The 23290-nt window shown below is 42.5% G+C and overlaps 1 protein-coding gene across 3 annotated transcripts in view; it reads left to right on the top strand.

Moving 5' to 3' along the window:
• Positions 1–23290, top strand: part of CAMKK1 (calcium/calmodulin dependent protein kinase kinase 1) — a 204229-nt gene that overhangs the window by 97562 nt on the left and 83377 nt on the right. The window lies entirely within an intron of this gene.

Here is a 23290-nt window from a genome sequence, read left to right as displayed (position 1 = left end):
GATCAAGACTGATATTGATTGTTTCCAAATCTCAGTAATGCCAGTCACAATTTCCATAGTGTTACCAAAGCTTGCACCTCTATATACTGGCTTCTTGCCCACCGCCATAGTGTCCAAAGCCATAGGGAGTACCAATAACTGCCATATTGGCTACATAAATAGAGCTCCATAATGGCTTCCATTGTGACGTTAACGGTAATATCAGCCGTAGTACAGATAATATAGATGTACTAGTTTTGTACAATTGTCTGTGATAAGGTAACTTTTCACAGATAGTTATCTTAAAGTCCCATTTACACATAACTATTATCGTTTGAATGAACAAATGACTGAAGGAATTAACAACTTTTGTTTCATAGAAATCATGAGCATTTAAAATTCCAGATAATCATTTGAAATCCTCTCAATTTCCCTCATGGTGGGTGTTTGTTTATGTGAGGAATCTAAGGCCAGCAGGATTTTATTTAATGTGAAAAAAGCCATTGCCATCTGTCAGCATGCGTAAACAAGTAGTCATTGTGTTTTGAAAAGGCAAACAATCAGCCCTCCCCTGAAGTTGTTCAGTCTTTCAAAGACTGAAAGAATGCCATTTAAACAAAGCACAAAGCAAATAAACTAACAGCCATTTTTATGCAGGCTGAAACTCTGCAAAAAATGAACAAATTGTGCACGATGGCTTTGCATTTACACCTAACGATTATTATGCTAACTCGTTCTTTTGAATGAATTTTGAGCTATAATTGTTGCGTGTAAATGAACCTTTAACCATTAAACTATTATTCTCTGATCTTAACACAAAACCCATTGTAAAACAATTGAAAGAGTAAATAAACTGTCACAGATAGATATCATAATATTTTAAAAATCATGGTAAAGTGATTTTCGTACTGCTTACAATTGCTTCACAACCACTCTGTGCTTTCTGGTTGCTCCTGACCAGGACATGTGACTGCTGTAGCCAATCGCTGGCCACAACAGTAACTTTCTGTAGGCAGTGATTGGCTGTAGTAGTCACATGACCTGGTCAGCAGCAACCAGAAAGCACAGAGTGGTTGTGTAGCAATTGTAAGTCTTGAGAAAACTCTTTTAAACTCTGCTGCATCTGCTACAGTGATAGTTTTCCTATAAAACAATGTAGTTTCCTGAACTATGCCCCCTCTCTAATCTTCTCCCGCCTTTAATCTTCTCCCTGACTAGCTGTCACATGTCAGCAGCCAAACGGCTTCCTCGATTGGCTAAGAAAAGACAGGTTCCAGATATTGGTCCAGCCCCTCTCTGCGGTACATCCTCATCCATTCTTGATCTTCTGCCATTTAATTGCCATAGTATTCATAGGACTTCCAGCTTAAGTCCATTTAATAGATGCATGTGCCTATATTTTGTCTTCATGAATCGGACAATGCTTCCTTTCTCAGATATTATACTAAAAGCTGTGGGCAGATTTCGTTTTCTGCATTACTATGCCCATTTGATGATGCACTGTAGAGATCAGTTTGCTATTGTTTCAGTATATAGGTATTATAATAAAAATAATGTAACTTTATCTGATGTACATACAGGGTGTGAGGTTTCATATGGAGCTTTCCTTTGTGCACAAATCCAACTTTGAAATGAAATGATTATTATTATGTGCCTTACAATCATATTACTGTTCGAACACCAGCTCAAAATATTTGCCCAGCTTCCAGCTGTGAATCTGATTCAAGAGCACAGTTATGAGGTTAAAGTGTTTGTTTTTTTCTGTTCGAAAATATTTTTTGCTTTTTTTTTTCTGCAGAGTATTCTTAGTAATAGTATGTGGTTTAATGAGCAGTGTTATCAAAGTATACCAATTATACAAGCTCTTGGTGAGTAACTGCATTCCCGTCCGAGCAGGGTGGAGCGGTGGGGGATTGCGGGGAGAAAAGAGACAGAGATGCCCTCCCAAAGCCTGCTCAGACAAGAATGCAATTACTCGAAGAGCGATGCTCCCTCGAGTAACTGCCTTATCCGAGCGTGCTCGCTCATCTCTAGTCTTGACCTATCTTTGGACCAGAAATTGCAGAAGCTTCCATAGACTCCTATAGGAATTGGAAAAAAAGAGAGAGGGAGAGAGTTTAGCTGCGTCCAATGGATAAGGAGGTGTGGACCCATGATAAGATATTTATCATAGAGATACTATACTGGATGAGGTTAGTTAATACTATAATCCCCTATGAAAAGGTGATCTATCAGCACAGAGGATGCCCAGATAGATTTGAAAAAGTATGGGGTTTATGGACAAACTCGCACAATACGTTATAAGCTGCATAAATACAATCTTGGAAAACAAATGAGGAAGAAATAAACACACAAATACACAATGTACCAGCACGTTAAAGGTTTTTATTTTAAATGTTAAGCTGCATTACTAAATTGTGATGTACGATACAGAACAAATGAGAAATATATTATATGGAATTGATTGTAATAACTGTGTGCAATCTGCTAATAAAACGAAGTAAAAAAAAAAAAACTCCTATCGGGATTTTATTAGTTTTCCCTCCCTGTATTTCTACCCATAAAGAGCGCTGCCGCCATGGAGGCAGAGCAGGCCAGGGATCGATCTTCCCCCGCTCGCCTCCATTCACTATAAGCAAACAGTCGTTCAGAACTGAATGACTGCTGTTTAGACTGAACTGCTAGTATTTCAGCAAAAAGGTGCTCTACTAAGTACTAAAGACACTTGTCGTAAAGGGGTTGAATAATTCCCAGACTGCAGTAATCATTAAAAAAAAGTGGCATTTTATGTTGAATTTGGAGGAATCCCTTATTATATTAGTTGTGTTAATCTATTTGAATTGTTGGTGTTCGATTGCTTGTTTTTATTTTGAAAACAGCAAAAAAATTGTAATTTTGGCAAATAAACCTAAAGATTCCGTGTGTTCATCTCCTACACCTATATCTTCTCGTAGTCTCGGCATTAAGTAGAATTTAACATAAAGACCTACCTCTCCCCCTTTCCGATTTCCACGGTCCCTTCTGAAGAGGTTGTAACCCTGTAAATTCACCGTCCAGTCGCATTCTTCATCAAGCCATGTTTCCGTTATTCCTACTATATCGTAGTTTTCTTCAGACATTCTCGCTTCAAGCTCAACCACTTTACTGATCAGACTTCTTGCATTCATTGTCATACAGTTTATATGGTTGGGTGTTTTGTATTCATTTTACTATTTATGGTCGTATTTGCTGCTCTGTCAGTTCTGTCTGTACTAAGCCCTCCCCCCTGCTCAGCCCCAATTTCCCTGTGTACCATGTAAAGGCTCTTTACGATGCCTGATAGTGCATCCCAGTGATGTTCGCTCCTGTGCTGTTACACAGGAGCGAGTATCGCTGGCATCGCTCAGAGCGCTGCCGGCATGCAAGCAGAGCGGGCCAGGGATCGATCTCCCCCGCCCGCCTCCATTCACTAAAAGCAAACAGTTGTTCAGAACTGAATGACTGCTGTTTAGACTGAACTGCTAGTATTTCAGGTTTCTGCATGGGCATCATTGAACTTTCCAACAAGACAATGATCCCAAGTATACCTCAAAGTACTCCAAGGCTTTGTTTCAAAAAAAGAAGATTTTGGTGTGACCACTACAGTTGCCTGACTTGAGCCCCATAGAAAATCTTTGGTGGGATTTGAAGAAGTTGGTTGCAGCATGCAAACTCAAGAATATTAGTGAACTGGAGTCCATTGCTTATGAGGAATGAGCTAAGATTCCGCAGGAACACTGTCAAAAGCTGGTGTCTGGCTATGCATCATGTTTACAGCGGGTCATAACAGCAAAAAGGTGCTCTACTAAGTACTAAAGACACTTGTCATAAAGGGGTTGAATAATTCCCAGACTGCAGTAATCATTAAAAGAAAGTGGCATTTTATGTTGAATTTGGAGGAATCCCTTATTATATTAGTTGTGTTAAGCTATTTAAATTGTTAGTGTTCGGTTGCTTGTTTTTGTTTTTTTTGAAAACGGCAAAAAAATTGTAATTTTGGCAAATAAACCTAATTTACAACAATGGGGGTTGAATAATTTTGATTAGCTATATAAATGTTTTAATATTTGGCTTATCTCATATGGATTAAAGTATGAATTGTGGCCTAGACAACTCTATTTCTACACTTGGATTGAACTATTCCTTCCTCATAGAAACTGCTAAGGCTAAATGTGTTATGGATAAAATATAATGTGATCTAAGAACACTGTACTATTTTGGGCCTTCTCTGTTTAGTTTAGTAATTGTCTAATAATAGCAATTGTAATTGATGTTCCAGCTTGGCTGAATGTACATAAGTTTAGAGGCTGGAAAATAACATTTCATTCCATCCCTGCAAAACCGTTTTAAACACATTGGAGGATGTTACATTGGTGCAGGGCTTATTCACATTGCCTGCACAAACGATTGCAGATAGGGGTTCACACCAGACATAACAGTCTAAAAAGGACCACACTGACAAACATAAAAGGGAAAGTTATCCCTAGCAATTTTTGAGTGAGAGGACCTTGCCTACAAGCATGGCAATCATCCTGACAAGAATGGCCCTGCATCTCATACCTAAGGGCCTATTCTGTCGCTAGATGGAAAGTAGGAAAAAAGACAGAAGTAGACAGATGTACGCTAAACCCCATCGGTGCACAACACACAGATGTCGCATGCTCACCCCACACACTAAACAAGACATGGATTCAGGCATCCGCACATCGGCGGAAGGGAGGGAATTCAGGCGTCCACTCACCTATGGATGGGAGGGGATTCAGGCGTCCACATACCTACAGAAGGGAGGATATTCAGGCTTCCACTTATCTACGGATGAAGAGGATTCAGGTGTCCCCTCACGTACGGATGGGAGGAGATTCAGGTGTCTGCTCACCTACGGATGAAGAGGATTCAGGTGTCTGCTCACCTACGGATGGGAGGGGATTCAGGCGTATGCTCAGCTACGGATGGGGGGGGGATTCAAGTGTCCACTCAGCTACGGATGGGAGGGGATTCAGGCGTTCGCTCACCTACGGGCGGGGGGGGGGGATTCAGGCGTCTACAACTCTACAGAAGGGAGGAATTGGGCTAAGCAGCACATGCGAAAAAGACCTGGATATACTCATAGATCATAGACTGAACATGAGTCAACAATGTGATGCAGCAGCCAAAAAGGCAAACACAATTCTGGAATGTATTAAGAGAAGCATAGAGTGTAGATCACGTGAGGTAATTATCCCCCTCTAGTCTTCCTTAGTCAGACCTCATCTGGAATACTATGTCCAGTTCTGGACAGCCCACTTTAAAATGACATAGACAAACTGGAGCAAGTTCAGAGAAGAGTTACCAAGATGGTGAGCGGTCTGTAAATCATGCCCTATGAGGAATGGTTAAAGGATCTGGGAATGTTTAGCTTGCAAAAAAGAAGGCTGAGAGGAGACTTAATAGTGGTCTACAAATATCTGAAGGGCTGTCACAGTGCAGAGGGATTAGCTCTATTCTCATTTGTACAAGGAAAGACTAGAAGCGATGGGATGAAACTCAAAGGGAGAAGACACAGATTAGATATTAGAAAAAACTTTCTGACAGTGAGTGTGATCAATGAGTGGAACAGATTACCACGGGAGGTGGTGAGTTCTCCTTCAATTGAAGTGTTCAAACAGAGGCTTTACAGACATTTAGTCAATCCTGCATTGAGCAGGGGGTTGGACCAGATGACCCTGGAGGTCCCTTCCAACTCTATGATTCTAAATCGATTACATCTTCTGCCCCCAAAAGCAGAAAAGTTCAGTTCTAGCGGCAAAAATGTTCCTAGGCATAAATTGTGGCTCTGACCACCAGCTGCTTGTTGCCAAAATTAAACTACATTTTTGCAATCGCAGAAAAACAGCAGCAGCATTGAACACTGACTCAATGCCTCTCGCTTATGCAGTAGAAGTAAAAAATCATTTTGAATTGCTTAATACCTTTCAAAAAGAGCCAAATGCACTATGGAAGGAAATTAAAAGCATTACTAATGAAACAGCAAACGAAAATATACTATGCAAAAAAGCAACAAGAAAGACAACCTGGCTATCCGCAGACACCATCCGACTCGCTGACACGTGATGAGAAGCAAAAACTACTAGAAACAGAGATGATTTTTAGTGGGTAAATGACCAGCTTCAATGTGAACCGAGGGGAGAGAAAGAATAGTTTTGAAATGCATGCTGCATGGAACTGAAAGAAGCAAGCAAAAAAAATGACACACCAGAAGCTCTTCACTCTTGTTAGGCCTCCTGCACACAGGCGGATTTGCATTGTGGAGTCCGCAGAGGGTTCCTGCCTCTGGACTGCGAGGCAAATACCACCCCATAGCATTCAATGGCAAAACGCCATTGTTTCTCCACGAGCGGAAATTGGTTGCAAATTTGTGCCGGTTATGCACAGGCAGTTTCCATTGAAGTCAATGGAAGCCCTCTGCCCCGCGGCACTTCTGCAGTGAACACTGCAGCATTGTTTTGGGATACATCTCATTACTGAGTGCCAGCGCCTACTGTAGTGCTTACAGTAGACGCCGGACAGGTACGCAGGGGTCACTGGCCAGGCAATGGGTCGAACTCCACTGCAAGAATCCCGCATGTGGGGTCCGAATCACCCATGTGCAGGAGGCCTTAAAAAGGCTTGTGTTCCTTTTGCATCGCTCAATGTAACCTATTGAATGTTTGGCTTACATGTCACCCTCATGTAAAACATGTCTGTGTCACGCAATATGTCTAAAATTGGTGTTCGGGGTTTGGAGAGTTGTTCACCTTTTGGGGTGCCAGCTGTTTGTTTACTTTTTTTTTTGTTTTATTTTCTTTCATTTTTGTACATTTTATTTAATGTTTTTCACATTTCACTGTATTTATTTATTTTTATATTTTTTTTTACAGTGGGGGCACAAGTTAGCAGGGAACACATTATCTATGTCTTCTCTGCTGTCCCCACATACAGATCACTGATAGAGCGATCTAATGTTAACAGCTCATTTAACACTGTTAGCAGTGATCTGTATACAAAGACATGTACAGAAGATGTACATCTCATGTTCTCTGCATGCCTACAAGCCCTTGTCTGCAGAGGGAATCCCTGTGACATCATTACTGTCATGGAATTCCCTAACAACCACCCAAATGTGGAAGTAGCTCTTCCGCATTCATTAGCAAAGTGCTCAACATGAAGGCTGTGTTCTGGGCTCTGTGTGTTGGAGAGCTGATTATTTCAGTTCCTCGTCACACTACAGGGCTGCCGGTGTGATAGCCTGAACCTGCCGATGTGTGCAGGACCACACAGTGCCATAAAAACTGATAAAACAAATTAATGAGCTGTAGGCCCATTGATGGGGGGAACATCATATCTGATTGTAGGCTTTCTTTTTTCGCCTTTTACTTTCCATATGGTGCAATCTGCCATGATCACTTCTCCCAGCATTGACTCATCTCTGCAGAGTGTATCTTTGACTCTTCATTTTTGCAGCATATCTGCACATTCTATTCTGTTGCGGAATCCTCAGAGTGCAATACACTGTCCTCAATGAATATAATGGTGCCACATACTCTGCCCCATGAATATAATCATGCCACACACACTGTGCCTCCTGAATATAATAGTATCAAAAATTGTTCCCCTGAATATAGTAATGCTGCATACTGTGCCCCTGAAGATAATGGTGCCACAGGCTGTGCCTCTGAAATTTAATGGCTCCACTTGTTCTGCTTGAATACTGTATAATGGTACTGCATACCCTGCCACCAGAATATAATGGTGGTACATGTTGTGACACTCAAATATAATTGTACTGTATACTATGCCTGCTAAAAAGGCAGTTATGCTGTGCCTCTTGAATATAATAGGATTTCACGCTACACCCCCTTAATATAATGCTGCCAAACTAGGCCACCTAAAAAGCCTCTCTGCTGTTGGAGCCTATCCAATGTGTCACCTCATGCAGTACTAGCTTTAGCCAGCTTATAGCGCCGTTGTATAACAGCAGAAAAAGAGTAAGCCCCTAAGAAAACTAGTATACAAATTGGATTGGAAAGGGTTAAAGAGATAAAAGAAATTGCCTTCCTGCACTCAAGCAATGTATACAAGCTCTGGCGTATTCTGGCCACACTTGGCTCTTGTGAAGCACCGATTGCAGCTTTTGAGAAGATGCATAACCGAGTAGGGAGCCTAGGTCTCCCATGTACCAATTGGTACGTGTAAAGACATTCTCTACTGCCATTTTATCTGCCTTCTAAACTGTAGATAAAAGTGAGGATGCTGGGGGGTGTCAGCGGGGACCAGGCCTGTCCCGAGCAAGCGGTAGTGGGGGGTCTGGAGCTGCCAGACCTAGCACTCTTATCCTTTTGCTGACTATATTGTATTTGTAGGAGCCATACTGTATTTAGGTTAAATCTAAGATATTGAGAGCACAGCTAGTGTTTATATCAATTCATGAATAAAAGAGCCTATTTTATCCCCATTCTTCACTATTTTTGAAAATTAGATTCTGAATTCATGTGCAGCGCTTAAATAGCTGTCTTTTTCAATCCTTCAGGTTTACAATGCCTGTGTTTTCTCTCCGGAGATAAAAATTGCAATAGATGTGGATTGGAATGAACAATACTATAGTGCCATTCTATTATTCAGCCAGGCATAATTTAATCAACTTCATTTCGTGGTTATTCTGTTGTTGAGATGTGAGATTGAATTTTTCTCTGGTAGTGGATTTCTTTTGAAGAAAAGTTTAGTTGTGGTAATCTGTTGTAAACAAAAAAATATGTGGAAGCTCGGCATACTCGAGGTCTAATGCTTTGTACATTTATGTGGTATTAACTCAACTGACTTGTAGTACAGACATAATTAAAGTGACCGTCCGCTCCTGGACAAACAGAAATAGCCGCACCGCTTCTCTAACCAGTTGATGCATTGGTAGTCTTAAAACACTACATTCTGCTCTGATTGGCCGGTGCTGTCCACATAAGGAATTTTGGCCAGTCAAAGCTGAATATATTTTTTTTAGACTACCATCAAGTAGTCAGAAAAGCTGTGTGGCCATCTTTGTTTGTCCAGGACAGGTGGGTCGCTTTAAGGAAAATTATAAAATCACCAAAATTCTTTCTACAGAGGTAGTAAACTTAGTTGTGTCTTGAGAGTGTCCGCTAGACTGTTCTATATTGTTTTTAATGTTTCTACTAGTAAAAGGGGTGGTCATTAAAGCAATCCATGATTATATATTTAAGCAGGTCAGACATTCAGCTGATCAGCGTGGGTCCAGCTTTAGAATCTTCAGGCAATGACAGCCATTCAAATGTAGTGTTACATTCCAGCCATCCAAGTATATGGACACACTGGGTCAATTAAAGCGGGAGCTGCTCTACTTAAGCAGCTGTCTACTCTGGCTGATTGTAGGAGGTCCCAAGTGGGAACCCCAGCCCATTCTATGATGGCCATATGCCCTAATAAGGCATAGTGAAAGGGGTTTTGTTTGCCAAGCTCTGTTCTCTGCTGGGCTTATTTACATGAAGAGCATTCATGGATGGGTTATTCATGCAGGGGCTACCGTGTTTGCAGAGAACGTTGCATTGGAAGGAGAGCTGTAATATACATAAATGGAAATATATGTTAAAATAATTACATTGTTCCAGGTTTGAAATCTTCATATCATCACCGCCTGTGCACCGAATATAAAAATCCCACTGACTTTTCCTTCATGGGATTTTGTGGGACTATTCGATTAAACTGTTTAAATAGTTTAAATTAAAGTATATAAACTTCAAAAAGAAATTCAAATTTTAGCAAAAAAAAACGTATTCTTTCATTTAATAAAAGGTTATAAAATTCCAGTTTACTACTTGTATCACTTCCTTGTTGTTTTCAAGATCTCTGCTTGCTGTTTACATCAGGAAGATTTAGGTCTGTCCTGGTCTTATGATGAGCATTATAATGCGTTGTGTACCTGTGTGTTCAACCCATGTCCAGGACACGCTTTCAGATAGAAGCAAGTAATGGGAGTTCCTTTTGAATGCCTGCAAGCGGAGATCTATCAAAAGCTGCAGAAAATTGATACTGGAAGTAAATTCGGAAATTGTATAACCTTGCTAAAAGCAGAATACCCGTTTAAATTAGCAAACGCATTGTGTTTCGCAGAGTATGACGTGCAGCACATCTCAGGCTTGTTAAGCAGGCCGTTTGGACTTGATTGGTTTTATATAGTAAAATAAATGGCAGGGTTGGGTCATTAGATTTACTCAGTGTACAGCATGTAGAGGAGTAGCCAAGGAAGGTAGTGAGGAAGGACTAAAAGTGGATATTCTGTCTTACTAATGTCTGCTTTCCTGTCTTATTAAGAATGGATTATTCAGATAGGTAATTCTAAGTTTCATCTGCAGAAACAAACTTTTGTTATAAGGAGAATTCAGCCAAATGTCTCAATTTTTAAGAAACTTGGGGAGGTACAAACTGAGTGTGACAGTTTTAGTTTTTTTTCAGATAAACCGTTTTCTTCAACACTGGATATATTTTGGGGGGTTGGGGTTTTCCCAATATGCATAATGTGTTGAAAAAAGAATGGGTTGTCGCAAAGCAGTTAGTAAGTTATAAGACATGGCATTTCTATCATGAAAGCGGACATCAATATTTTTAGGATGTCTTGATTTTTGTTTGTTTTATGTAATTCAGATTTTTTTTTTGCAAGCAAGAATTTGCATAAGGCCCCGTTCACACTAGTTTTTGCATTCTGCATTAAGGTACAGACACCTGATACCAATTCCTTTTCTGTCCTGTTTTAAAAAAAAAAGGGACAGATGTATTCTCTTTAACTAATGTTTGATATCTAGTAAGTGGGAGTTGCACCTCTGGGACCCGCAGCAATTTGCGTAGGAGTCCAGGAGTTGCAATTTTGGTTTTAAAACTATTCCTTAGGCCAGATTCACACGAACGTATTTGCGCAGTGTATAGAATCCATTCATTTCAATGGGTTTATTCGCATAACAGTATTTTGCACGTGCATTTTGTTTGCGCAAAAAATATGCAGCATTTGCGCAGTGAAGGAGCACATTTTGACGTAATTGCACTAATTGCCCATTTCAATGAATGGGGGCATGGTTGTGTGTTTTTTTTGCACATGCAAATACATATGATTTGTGTGCAAAAAAGTTAAGTAAAACATGCACATGTGCTCGCAAATACACAACGCTCATTGCACAAATACACGTGTAAGTGCGCTTACGCCCATATGCCACCAGCCTTAATTTCGCCCTGTAGCACTTTGAATATGAAATCTGAGATGCAGGAATTGAGTTATTGATCATGAGGAGCGGAGCAGATTGAGATCTTGTTTTGTGGAAAACGATTTAGAATCACTCGGCAATTGATAGCATTTCCTATTTAAGAAGTCTGCCAGAGCTGCCTGTCTGTCAATGCATAGGTCCAACCTCAGGTCACATAAGCCCACAGCGTTTGGGGATTTATACGGATAACAATCTACTCAGCATCTCCTGCTCTATCTCACCCCACTCACAAATCACACTACATGTGCAATGTGTTACATGTGTGGCTGAATACATCTGACCTTCATTTACTGATTAGAATTATATCTCTGTAATATTCACTTTGGAAGGAATTACCATATTTTTGTGTGGCACACAGAAATTTATAGACTAACCCTTTCCAATCCAATTTTGGATTCAGGGTTTCCCCCAAAGGCTTTCTCTTTGTGCTGTTACACAACAGTGCCATCTGCTGGCCAAAGGGCCAAAGCCAGTGTGTGTGCCAGAGAGGCTCCGACAGCAGAGTGGCTGGCAATAGACGGTAAGAATACCCTGTCGGGCGTCTTCTGACATTGGAGCTGTACAAGCTTCAATCAGAATGTAGGAAGACGTCAGACAGTGGTTTGGAAAGGGTTAACAAAAAAACCAAAACATGAATGATTCATCCTAAGCAACGTGGGAAAACTACACTGTACATAAAGATGAGCTCTGGGTGTTTTCTTTGAGAAATCCATTGCTGTATCAATGACCTGTTCTCTGAAGAATCCAGTTATTGACCAGCACTCTGACAATGCTCTGTGTCCTGCAGTCAATGGGCCAGATGTATGTCAACTGTCATAAAGAAATCCTGCTTTTCTTTCCAATAGCAACAAATCACAGAGTAGCTTTCATTTGGCATAAATGCAAATTGCAAAATGAAGTCCTTGTTATCATGGGTTGTTATAGGCAGTAAAAACTGTTTTTCTTTAAAACAGTTGACATAAATCTGTCCATTAACTGCAGGTCACAGGGCAGAATGCTGGTCATGTGACCTGGAGGCCAGAAGAAAAGTGCAGAATACACAGCCTGGGGGACGAGCTACAGAACTAGATTCTTCATAGCAGAGGTCACTGATACTGTGATGGTTTTCTAAAAAAACAAAAAACGGAATACTTCTTTAAATATAATGTCCCCTTTCTACTTAAAGGGGTTGTCCCGAGGCAGCAAGTGGGTCTATACACTTCTGCATGGCCATAATAATGCACTTTGTAATGTACATTGTGCATTAATTATGAGCCATACAGAAGTTATAAAAAGTTTTATACTTACCTGCTCCGTTGCTGGCGTCCTCGTCTCCATGGTGCCGACTAATTTTCGCCCTCCGATGGCCAAATTAGCCGCGCTTGCGCAGTCCGGGTCTTCTTCTTTTATGAATGGGATCGCTCGTGCAGGATGCCGGCTCCGTGTAGCTCCGCCCCGTCACGTGCCGATTCCAGCCAATCAGGAGGCTGGAATCGGCAATGGACCGCACAGAAGCCCTGCGGTCCATGAAGACAGAGGATCCCGGCGGCCATCTTCAGCAGGTGAGTATGAAGACGCCGGACCGCCGGGATTCAGGTAAGCGCTGTGCGGGTGGTTTTTTTAACCCCTGCATCGGGGTTGTCTCGCGCCGAACGGGTGATTGAGGAATAATCTTTAACTCCACAAACGCTTTTGCAGCTGCTATATAACATTTGGCTTTACCTCTTCTTCATCATTTATCTTTAAGGGCGGCTTCACACAGGCATCAAAATTGTGCAAAATGTGTAAAGACACATAAATATGAACCCTATTCTTTTGAATGGGGTCATGCACACGAGTGATATTTTCTTGCACGGTACCGCGATGCGTTGCTATGCAGGAAACAAATGTTCTATCTAGCTTCAAGATCTCGCATCTCAGTGCTTATCATTCTCAATTCTTTCTTTTCAATAAAAAATAGTCCTGCTCCAGATGGTGACTTAGATGGTCTGATATGTTCCTTGGCTAAAGCCTCTGAAATATAGGATTTAATAGCCTCATCCTTCCGACCTGACAGATTAAATATGGTCCCCTTAGGGATGGGACTATCTGGGACAAGATCAATCCTACAATCCCATTTGCAGTGTGGGGGTAATACTTCAGAAAGCTTTTTAGAGAACACATCTTGAAAATCCCGTAAATAGTCCGGAATACTAATAGTATCGGTAGAGCACAATGTAACAGGCGCTAGATGATCCTAACAGAACCCTCCCCACCGAACTAGCTGCAGAGTAGTCCAATCGAACTGAGGATTGTGCTTCCTTAGCCACTGCAATCCCAGAACGATATCCACGGACATCTTCTCCATGACCAAAAATGAAATAACCTCCGAATGTAATGCGCCCACCATGAACCAAAGTTCTGGTGTCCTCCAACGCACTACCCCAGAGGACAGAGGGGTTGCATCGATACTGGTAAAGTGGATCGGCAAACCTAACGCGGTAAAACTTGATAGCAGTGGTCTTACAAACTGCAAATGGATAAGGTTCGCGGCCGACCCAGAATCAATAATTGCCTGTCCCACCCTGTGAAAGAGACCTTACACATTACAAGGCACCAGTAATTTAGGGAGTACCTGACCTCCAAGATGACCCTTCCGACAGTCACCTAAGAGCTGAAGTTTTCCTGCTGCTTCCGTAGTTGCCTTTCCTGGCAGGACGCAATGCGAAGACCAGCCTTGCCACAGTAGAAACAGAGTTTGTTAGAAACCCGGAACCGCCTCCACTCTCCAGGACTCAACCAGTCCACTTCCATACCATCAGTTCCGGGGGTTGAAAATGGGGTACAGGCTGTAGAAGTCGCCAGAGACTTAGCACAACGTTCTTGATGGTACTCCACTTTTAGACCTGAGTCTACCTGCCAATTCCATAGCCTGATTCAAAGTAGAGGGTGACGGATGGGACAGCGATCTTTTACTGCGTCAGACAGGCCTACCAAAAATAAATCTTTGAGCGCACAGTCGTTCCATGCAGATTCACCTGAATACTGCCTGAAACCACAGCAATATTCTTCTGCTGACTGGCGCCCCTGACGTAGGGCCAACAACTTACTGACTGCATAACCTGCATGATTGGGTTCATCAAAAATATTCCCGAGCTCAATGAAAAAAGAGTCTACCAACTGCAGACAAGCGGAGTTAGCCGGTAAAGAATAAGGCCATGACTGAGGCCCTTCTCTGAGCAAAGACATGACAATCCCCACCCATTGGGGCTCGGACCCAGAGGAATGAGGCTGCAAGCGAAAATACAACTTACAAGCCTCCCAGAAGACAAAGAATTTTTTCCCCGGTCCCCTGAGAACACCTCGAGTAATGGGCATTTAGGTTCAGGTACTGGATCAGTGGGGACAACCAACCACTGCTCATGATGGCTGAGACGCCCCGACAGGTCCTGAACCATTCCGGCCAGGTCACGGATCTGACCGGTAATCGTATTGTAGGACTCCATTCATACCGTGGAATCCCACCACAAAAAAACGCAGGAAAATATTTTTTTGGCCAGTTATTATGTTACAGTACTAGTAGTGTGCACAGGTACGCACGGCACGGGGCTCACTGACACTCACCCACGCCAATGTCCCTTCCTGGAGGCAGCCCCAAAGGTGGACAGGTCCAGGCTGCCAACACTGACCCTACGCTGCCTAGTGGCAGGACAGGAAGGAACCGCCGTACCTGTGCAGATGACAACTTACTAGTACTGACAGGCTAGACAGATGGAATAAACCAACATGACAGGAAACCACAGAACACAGGCAGAGCTGGATCAAGACAAAGTAACTTCCACTGGAGCAGGACCGAAGTCAAACACACAGGGAACGCAACCAATAACTGGCAACTGCTATCCGCAGCTGCCAGACTATATTCAGGAGTCTCCGCCCCTTGGGTGGAGACCAATCAAGCAGGCTGACCGGAGCTTCCAGCCAGCCACTATAACTCAGAGATAGAGCGTGCGCGCCTCTCTTAGCAGACCGCGTCCACACCAGAGCACGGCGCCGCCGCTTGCCAACCCGAACGTGGGCGCAACACCATCCCAGAATGCCGCGACGAACCACGCCACCACCACCCGGGGTCCCTGACCGGCCTCATGGTAACAGTGTCACCTTTGATCTCAGCAACTGTAGCTGAATGTCGGGTGTTAAAGACAGACAATACCCTCTGTATGGAGCGAGTTAGGCTCCTGAGCCCACTCTTTACACACCCCGCGCACATCCGATGTACACATTCATCAGATTGCATTAAGGGGTTACAGACGGTTTCAGACCACAACAGCATAGCCAGATTTTAGTTTGCATTGAAGTTGTAAAATCGAGGGGTGAGTTGTTCACATATTGGATATCTTTGTGTTGTGGTCATAATACAGATGATACAATGACCACACTATATAATTGTGAAGCTGCCTGGACTAAAGCTGGGTTCACTCAGTATGATTGTTGTGTACATTTTTCCTTTATGCTGGAGGCACGGCTTTTGTTCTTCTTTGGAACTCTTTCTCCATAGGTTTTCAAAAGCAAAAATGAAACAGACCAAGAACGGTGTAACCAGCCAGGTATAAATATAAGAAGTTGTATAATGCTATGTTCACGCGAGATGGATACGTTGCGGAATGCCTGCTGTAGTACTTTCTGTGTACTCATAGAATTATAGAATGGTAGAGTTGCAAGAGACCTCCAGTGTCGTCTTGTGCAACCCCCTGCTCAGTGCAGGATTCACTGAATCATCCTAGGCAGGTGTGTGTCTAGCCTTTGTTTGAACACTTCCATTGAAGACGAACTCACCACCTCCCGTGGTAACCTGTTCCACTCATTGTTCAACTTCACTGTCAGGAAGTTTTTTCTAATATCTAATTTGTGCCTCCTCCCTTTCAGTTTCATCCCATCGCTTCTAGTCTTTCCTTGTGCAAATGAGAATAGGGCTGATCCGTCTGCACTGTGACAGCTAGAGATGAGCGAACGTACTCGGATAAGCACTACTCGTCCGAGTAATGTGCTTTATCCGAGTACTTCTCTGCTCGTCCTGAAAGATTCGGGACGCGCTGCGGAGCGGGGAGCTGCAGGGGAGAGCGGGGAGGAACGGAGGGGAGATCTTTCTCTCCTTCTCTCCCGCCCGCTCTGCCCCACTCCCCGCTGCGACTCACCTGTCAGCAGCGGAGCGCCCCGAATCTTTCAGGACGAGCGGAGAGATACTCGGATAAAGCACATTACTCGGACGAGTAGTGCTTATCCGAGTACGTTCGCTCATCTCTAGTGACAGCCCTTCAGATATTTGTAGACAGCTATTAAGTCTCCTCTCATCCTTCTTTTTTGCAAGCTAAACATTCCTATATCCTTTACAGGTCCTCATAGGACATGATTTGCAGACCGCTCGCTATCTTTGTAACTCTTCCCTGAACTTGCTACAGTTTGTCTATGTCTTTTTTAAAGTGGGGTGGCCAGAACTGGACACAGTATTCCAGATGAGGTTTGACTAAGGAAAAGTAGAGGGGGATAATTACCTCACATGATCTAGACTCTATGCTTCTCTTAATACATCCCAGAATTGTGTTTGCCTTTTTGGCTGCTGCATCACATTGTTGATTCATGTTCAGTCTATGATCTATTAGTATACCCAAGTCTTTTTCACATGTGCTGCTGCTTAGTCCAGTTCCTCCCATGCTGTATGTTTTTGGTTTTTTTTCATTTTTCTTGCCCAGGTGTAGAACTTTGCATTTCTTCTTGTTAAATACCATTCTGTTAGTCGCTGCCCACTGTTCAAGCTTTTCTAGATCTTTTTAAATACCCGCTCTCTCTTGCCTAGTGTTAGCTATCCCTCCTAGCTTTTGTGTCATTGGCAAATTTGATCAGTTTCCCATCAATTCCCTCCTCCAGATCATTTCTCAAAATGTTGAACAACACTGGGCCTAGGACAGAGCCTTGTGGTAACCCACTTAATACATTCTTCAACTTGGATGTGCAGCCATTTATGACCACTCTTTGAATACGATCACTCAGCCAGTTGTGAATCCACCTAACAGTTGCCTTGTCAATCCCATAATTGATCATTCATTCAATAAGTATGGTATGAAATACTTTGTAAAATGCTTTACTAAAATCAAGATAAACTATATCCACTGCATTCCCTGATCAACACAGTCAGTGATTCTGTCATAGAAGGAAATTAGATTTGTTTGGCATGACTTGTTTGTTACAAACCCATGCTGGCTCTGGTTAATTACTCCATTTTTATCTAAGTACTTGCATACATGCTGTTTAATAATTTGTTCAAAGATCTTTCCCGGTATGCAAGTCAGGCTCACAGGCCTGTAGTTTCCTGGATCCACCTTTTTCCCTTTTTTGAAAATAGGGACAACATTTGCCATTTTCCAATTTTCTGGGACCTCTCATGTTCTCCAGGAATTTTCAAAGATTATGGCAAGTTGTTCAGCAATTGCCTCCGCTGCTTCCTTTAGTATCCTAGGATGTAATTCATCTGGACCTTGGGACTTGAATTCACTTAAGTTAGCTAAGTGTTCCATCACCATCTCTCTGCTTATAGATAGCTCGCATTCTTTTTTTTTCCTCCAGTAGCACAGCGAAGATCAGTTGATGTTCCATCTACTTTCTGAGAAATCAGATACAAAATAGGAATTTAAAAGTTCAACCTTCTCAATGTCATTTTTAACCGATTCACCATTTTCATCTTGTAAGCATCCAATAGCATCTTTTGACTTTTCTTTTGTTTTTGACATGCCCCCTCAAATCCTTTTTTATTGCTTTTGGCCTCTGTTGCAAGCCTCAATTCATTATCAGCTTTAGCTGTTCTGACACTTGCCCTACTTTTTTTACAGACCGCATTATATTCTTCTTTAGATATTCCCCCTCTTTCCATTTGATAAACATATTTTTCTTCGTCTTTAACATGTGTGCAAGTTCTGTGTTCATCCATCCTGGTCTCTTTAAATGCTTCCCATTCTATCTTCTTTTGGGTATGGTTAACAATTGTGCTTTGAGAATATTTCCCGTCCTTCTTGGACATTTCTGTCCTTAAGAACATCCAGCCATTGGATTCTTCCTACCCTCTTTCTGAGTTCATTAAAATCTGTCTTTCTGAAATCCAACTTAGAGGTCTGAGTTTTCTTAGGTCTTCCTCCCCTTTTTATCCAAAATTTAAGGATAGCCTGATCACTGCCTCCTAAGGTCCAAGCCACCCTTACTTCCTCAACCATTTCCTCCCTGTTGGTAAGAATTAGGTCCAAGATAGCAGATTCCCTTGTTTTCTCTTCTACCTTTTGGTAGAAGCGGCAGCGGTTTAAAATCCCAGCTATATGAATGCGTTTTAGTGATTTTCCGTCTACATGGAGCGGAAAGTAATTTTAATGTTGCGAAAAAGCAGTGTATAAGCAGCTGTATTTAAAAGATAGGTAGTATAGGGGATTCTTAGTAATATAGAAGAAATTCCTTGTAAATGAAATCCAAATCGCACTAAAATCTGCACCAAAAAAAACCACCATTAACCAAGATAATGCCACGAAATCCACAACAAAGAGCAACTTTAAATTTTGTGGATTTTAGAAGGGTTTATCAACTGCCCTGCAGAAATCCCGTAGTGGTCGTCCTGCAGCATATCCGGCCCGTGTGAACAAAGCCTAAATTAGACTGGCAGTGTAAATTTTCTCCGGGTAATTGTGTAGTCCTAAGAAAAAAAATCTTTATTCCATCATATTTTTGCATTAAAGGAGATGTCCCGCGCCGAAACGGGTTTTTTTTTTTTTAAACCCCCCCCCCCCCCCCCGTTCGGCGCGAGACAACCCCGATGCAGGGGTTAAAAAAACCACCCGCACAGCGCTTACCTGAATCCCGGCGGTCCGGCGTCTTCATACTCACCTGCTGAAGATGGCCGCCGGGATCCTCTGTCTTCATGGACCGCAGGGCTTCTGTGCGGTCCATTGCCGATTCCAGCCTCCTGATTGGCTGGAATCGGCACGTGACGGGGCGGAGCTACACGGAGCCCCATAGAGAAGAGGAGAAGACCCGGACTGCGCAAGCGCGGCTAATTTGGCCATCGGAGGGCGAAAATTAGTCGGCACCATGGAGACGAGGACGCTAGCAACGGAGCAGGTAAGTATAAAACTTTTTATAACTTCTGTATGGCTCATAATTAATGCACAATGTACATTACAAAGTGCATTATTATGGCCATGCAGAAGTGTATAGACCCACTTGCTGCCTCGGGACAACCCCTTTAAGTATTTTGTCATTTAGAGGCGTTTATTGCAGACACATGACAAATATGTACTGAGAAGCAATTTCATGAGATGGTGTTTTGAATTGCATTAATCTAAAAGTAATTTACTAGCTGTTGCTGGTTTTCAAACTCGCGTTCTTTATCTTGTCATGTCTCAATGAGGCTGTATATCACAATGTGGTTTTGTTCCCCCATCTTTTAATTGGAATCGTGACCTTTAGTGATTTGAATCACATTATGGATTTAGGTTCAGTCCTGGAATACTTGACAGTACTTTGTAACATTATGTAACTTCCTTCTACAGTTGTAAGAAAAAGTAAGGGAACTCTTTGGAATAATCTGGAGTTTTGCAACTGATGTTTTCTGATTGTTATCCAAGTCACAATTATAGGCAAACGCAATCTGACTAAACTAATAACACATTGACAGTTGTGCAGCAACACGCTGAGCTAATTGGCCCTGGGATCTTGTGCTGGATCTGCTACATAGCCTCTTATGTAGATGGTGAACAGAGCCTTAGCTTGTTTAGGGGAAAAAATCAAGATTAAAGATTTGAGAACCATAAAAAGTTTTTAGGGGCTTTAACTCATGTGGTGGTTTAACTGCACTTTTTTTCCCTTCAGCTACCAAATTTTTTTTGATGCTTTTTTTTTTCTACCGTGACATATAGGGCTATTTTTTTAATATCTTTTTCACTGACTTTTTTTCTTATCCCTTTTTTTAGTTTTATTGGGGGTAAAAAGCTAAAAAAAAATTTTTTTTTACTTTATCGTTGCTTTTTTAAAATTAGTATATTTAGGCTAAAAAAAAGTATGGGAATGGGTTCCTGATTTAGTTTCAGATGTTTTGATATATAATATTTATGGTTTCGTATTACAGGGCGCATACGGCGACTGTTTTGGTTCGCGTCTGTTTTGGGTCATTTTTCTTTTTTATATAAATTTTTTTATTTTATTGTGTCATTTTTTTTCTTACTTATTTTTGTAACTATTTTTTTACCATCTATGTCTCCCTTGACGTCATATAAGACCACTGAGGGACATTCATATGTTATGTTTTGTTTTTATTACACACTTTTCCACTATAGCTGGGGCATCCATAGGAGTCTCAGTTACAGGGGAAAACATCTGCTGTAGTGACATTAATCACTGGCAGAGCTGATCAAGCTCTGCTAGGACCCTGCAGCTCTGCTTTGCCAGGGAGCTTCCGGAGGTCACGTTACCGCCGGCTCGCGTAGTGGAAGTCATACTTCCACTTTCTCTTCTTAGTACATAGAGCTCATTGAGCACTATTTACCTGCAAAAGGAGAAGGCAGAAGGGGTTAAAAACTGCTTCTCCTCCGGATTCTCAGCTGTGACTAACAGCTTAGAACCCGACCTGCTCATGCTTGATTGCAAGAGCAGAGGCTCTAATCCAGCGCCGTATTTCTGCAATCGGGCAGGAATAAAGCCCAAGACCAAGCACTGTAAATTTACAGTTCTTGGTCCTTAAGGGGTTAACCCTATTGAGATGCTGTAGCAGACCTAAAGAGACTGTGCACACAAGGTATCCCAGAAATCTTGATGATCTGAAACACATTTGCAGGAAGAAGGGGTCCAAACTTTCTCCTCGACGTTATGCAAATCTTATTTGCTGCTCCAGGAATATTTGATGATTGCTGCATAAAGAGAATACATCATGTCTTCATGTCAGTAAGGCTGACTGCAGAGCTTTAAAGCCCTGGCCCTGCTCACTCCAATGATGTCTTTCTTTTGTTTATACACACCCCCATTCACCCTTTGCTGGGCTCACATGAACAGGTCGAATTTCACATACAGGAGGCCCACCGCGAATTCAGTCTGCAAGCTTGACCAGTGACCCTGCGTACCTGAAAAAAACTGTATTGCGAATGACCGCATCGGCTCGCAGGCAGTCAAGCGCAGTACGTTTTTTTTCCCCTTGGTTTGTATATGTTAATTGTATATAGACTGCGGGTCGGACATGACCATTGACTCCAATGGAGGCCATCCGAGTGTGGTCTGTGGCAAAATAGAGCATGCGGCGATTTTTCAACTGCTCGCAGAATACATGATTCGTATCCGCAAGTGTGAAGAAAAAAATCTAAACTATATGCCTCTTAATGCCTGCATTTTGCCGCGCAAAGTCCTCAATGGACAGCAATCGCGGATTCTGCAATTAGAGTCCGTTCTTTTGGACTTTGGTTCCTGAAGCTGCTAATGTGTTGAGTGGACAGGCCCCACCACTCACTGTCAATAGGTGGGGTCAGACCTATTTTACAATGCATGGTGAGAACTGCCCATTTGTAACAGCGCCGGGTAGAATCTCAGAAAAGACTGTACACTGGATCAGGGTGACCATGAACAAAGGAAAGGCTGCAATAAAGTCAGCAGAGCTGCAGCTGCAAAGCTATGCAGCCGGCCCTGCTGACTAAAGGACATGACAGGTCTCTTTAAAAGGGATCTACAGTTATCATTTGATGTGGATGTTTAACCCTATCAGTTTTTTCCCCTACCCCTCTCACTCAGTGTACTGAATAAGACATGAATGGTAGAAATATTTGTATTTCATTAGTTTAGTTGGATTGTGTTTGCCTATAATTGTGACTTAGATAACAATCAGACCGCATGTTATTAGTTATCAATGCTGAAATCCAGCTGGTTTCAAAGGTGTCACTTACTTTTTCTTGCAACTGTATATAAAATCGATCTGTCACTAGTTTACAACTGTCTTATATTGTTGTGATTACAAATTTATTATCACTATGAGGGTTTTTACGCATGGGCGCTGCGATTTTTGGCCAGCCGAACGAGAGGTAGACATGACCAAGTCATGGATACGTGTCTCGTTTTCTCGCCCATTCAGATGGCTGAATGTGGCGTATATACGCTGTAGCCCAGAATACCATCGGCCGGGGGGGAGAGAGTTCAGCTCTGCAAAACTTCCTCCTCCTCTCTGCCCCTTGCTGGCAGCCAAGGGCGTTGTGCTAACCTCCCTCCCCTCTCTCCCCAGCCTATGGGAGCTCTCAGCAAGTAGAGGGGGAGGGACTTAAGCAACACAAGCCACTGCTAAACTCTTTCCCCCATTTCCTGACGGCTCTCATAGGCTCCAATAGGAGTCTATGGGAATGGCCGGCGTATTCCGGCAAAAGATAGGGCAAGACCTATCTTTTCCAGCAGGTGTAAACTGCCGGAATGGAAACTGTAGGAGCTATCTTTTGACATTAAACCTAACCTACTTCATAAAGGGGTTGCACTAATTACAATGTATCTCCCTATTCACAGGATAGAGGATTATTTGCTGATCAGTGGGCATCTCACCACTGAGACCCCCACCAATCCTGAGATCTGCTTGTCACTGCAGGGTCGCTTCTCCCACCTGCAGTGACATCACAGTGACTAGAGTGCTGGCTGAGCATACACGCTCAGGGCTTCATTTGTTTCAGTGGGGCTGACAGAAATATCCGAGTGCTTGCCATTCTGCTATCTCTGAAGTCCCATTGAAAATGAATGGAACGCTAGCGTGCTTGTGCGACCGTCACTCCATTCATTCTCCCCTCACTGTTGGGGGTGCAGTAAGCCCGCAGTGAGGAGGTCGGGGACATGGGACCCCCATTCTAGGGATCAGTAGGGGTCTCAGTTGTGCGACCCCCACCAATCAGCAAGTTATTTTTTATACTCTAAATAGGGGATCATGTTTAATTCTGAAACAACCCTGTTAAAGTGGAATTTCCAGAATTAATATTTATCACCTATCCCCAGAATAAGTGACAAATGTCTGA

Source organism: Eleutherodactylus coqui, chromosome 1 (genome assembly GCF_035609145.1).
Source record: "Eleutherodactylus coqui strain aEleCoq1 chromosome 1, aEleCoq1.hap1, whole genome shotgun sequence".
In the NCBI taxonomy this organism is placed as follows: Eukaryota; Metazoa; Chordata; class Amphibia; order Anura; family Eleutherodactylidae; genus Eleutherodactylus; species Eleutherodactylus coqui.
Note: the sequence above shows the minus strand (reverse complement) of the source record. Positions and strands in the feature narration are given on the sequence as shown.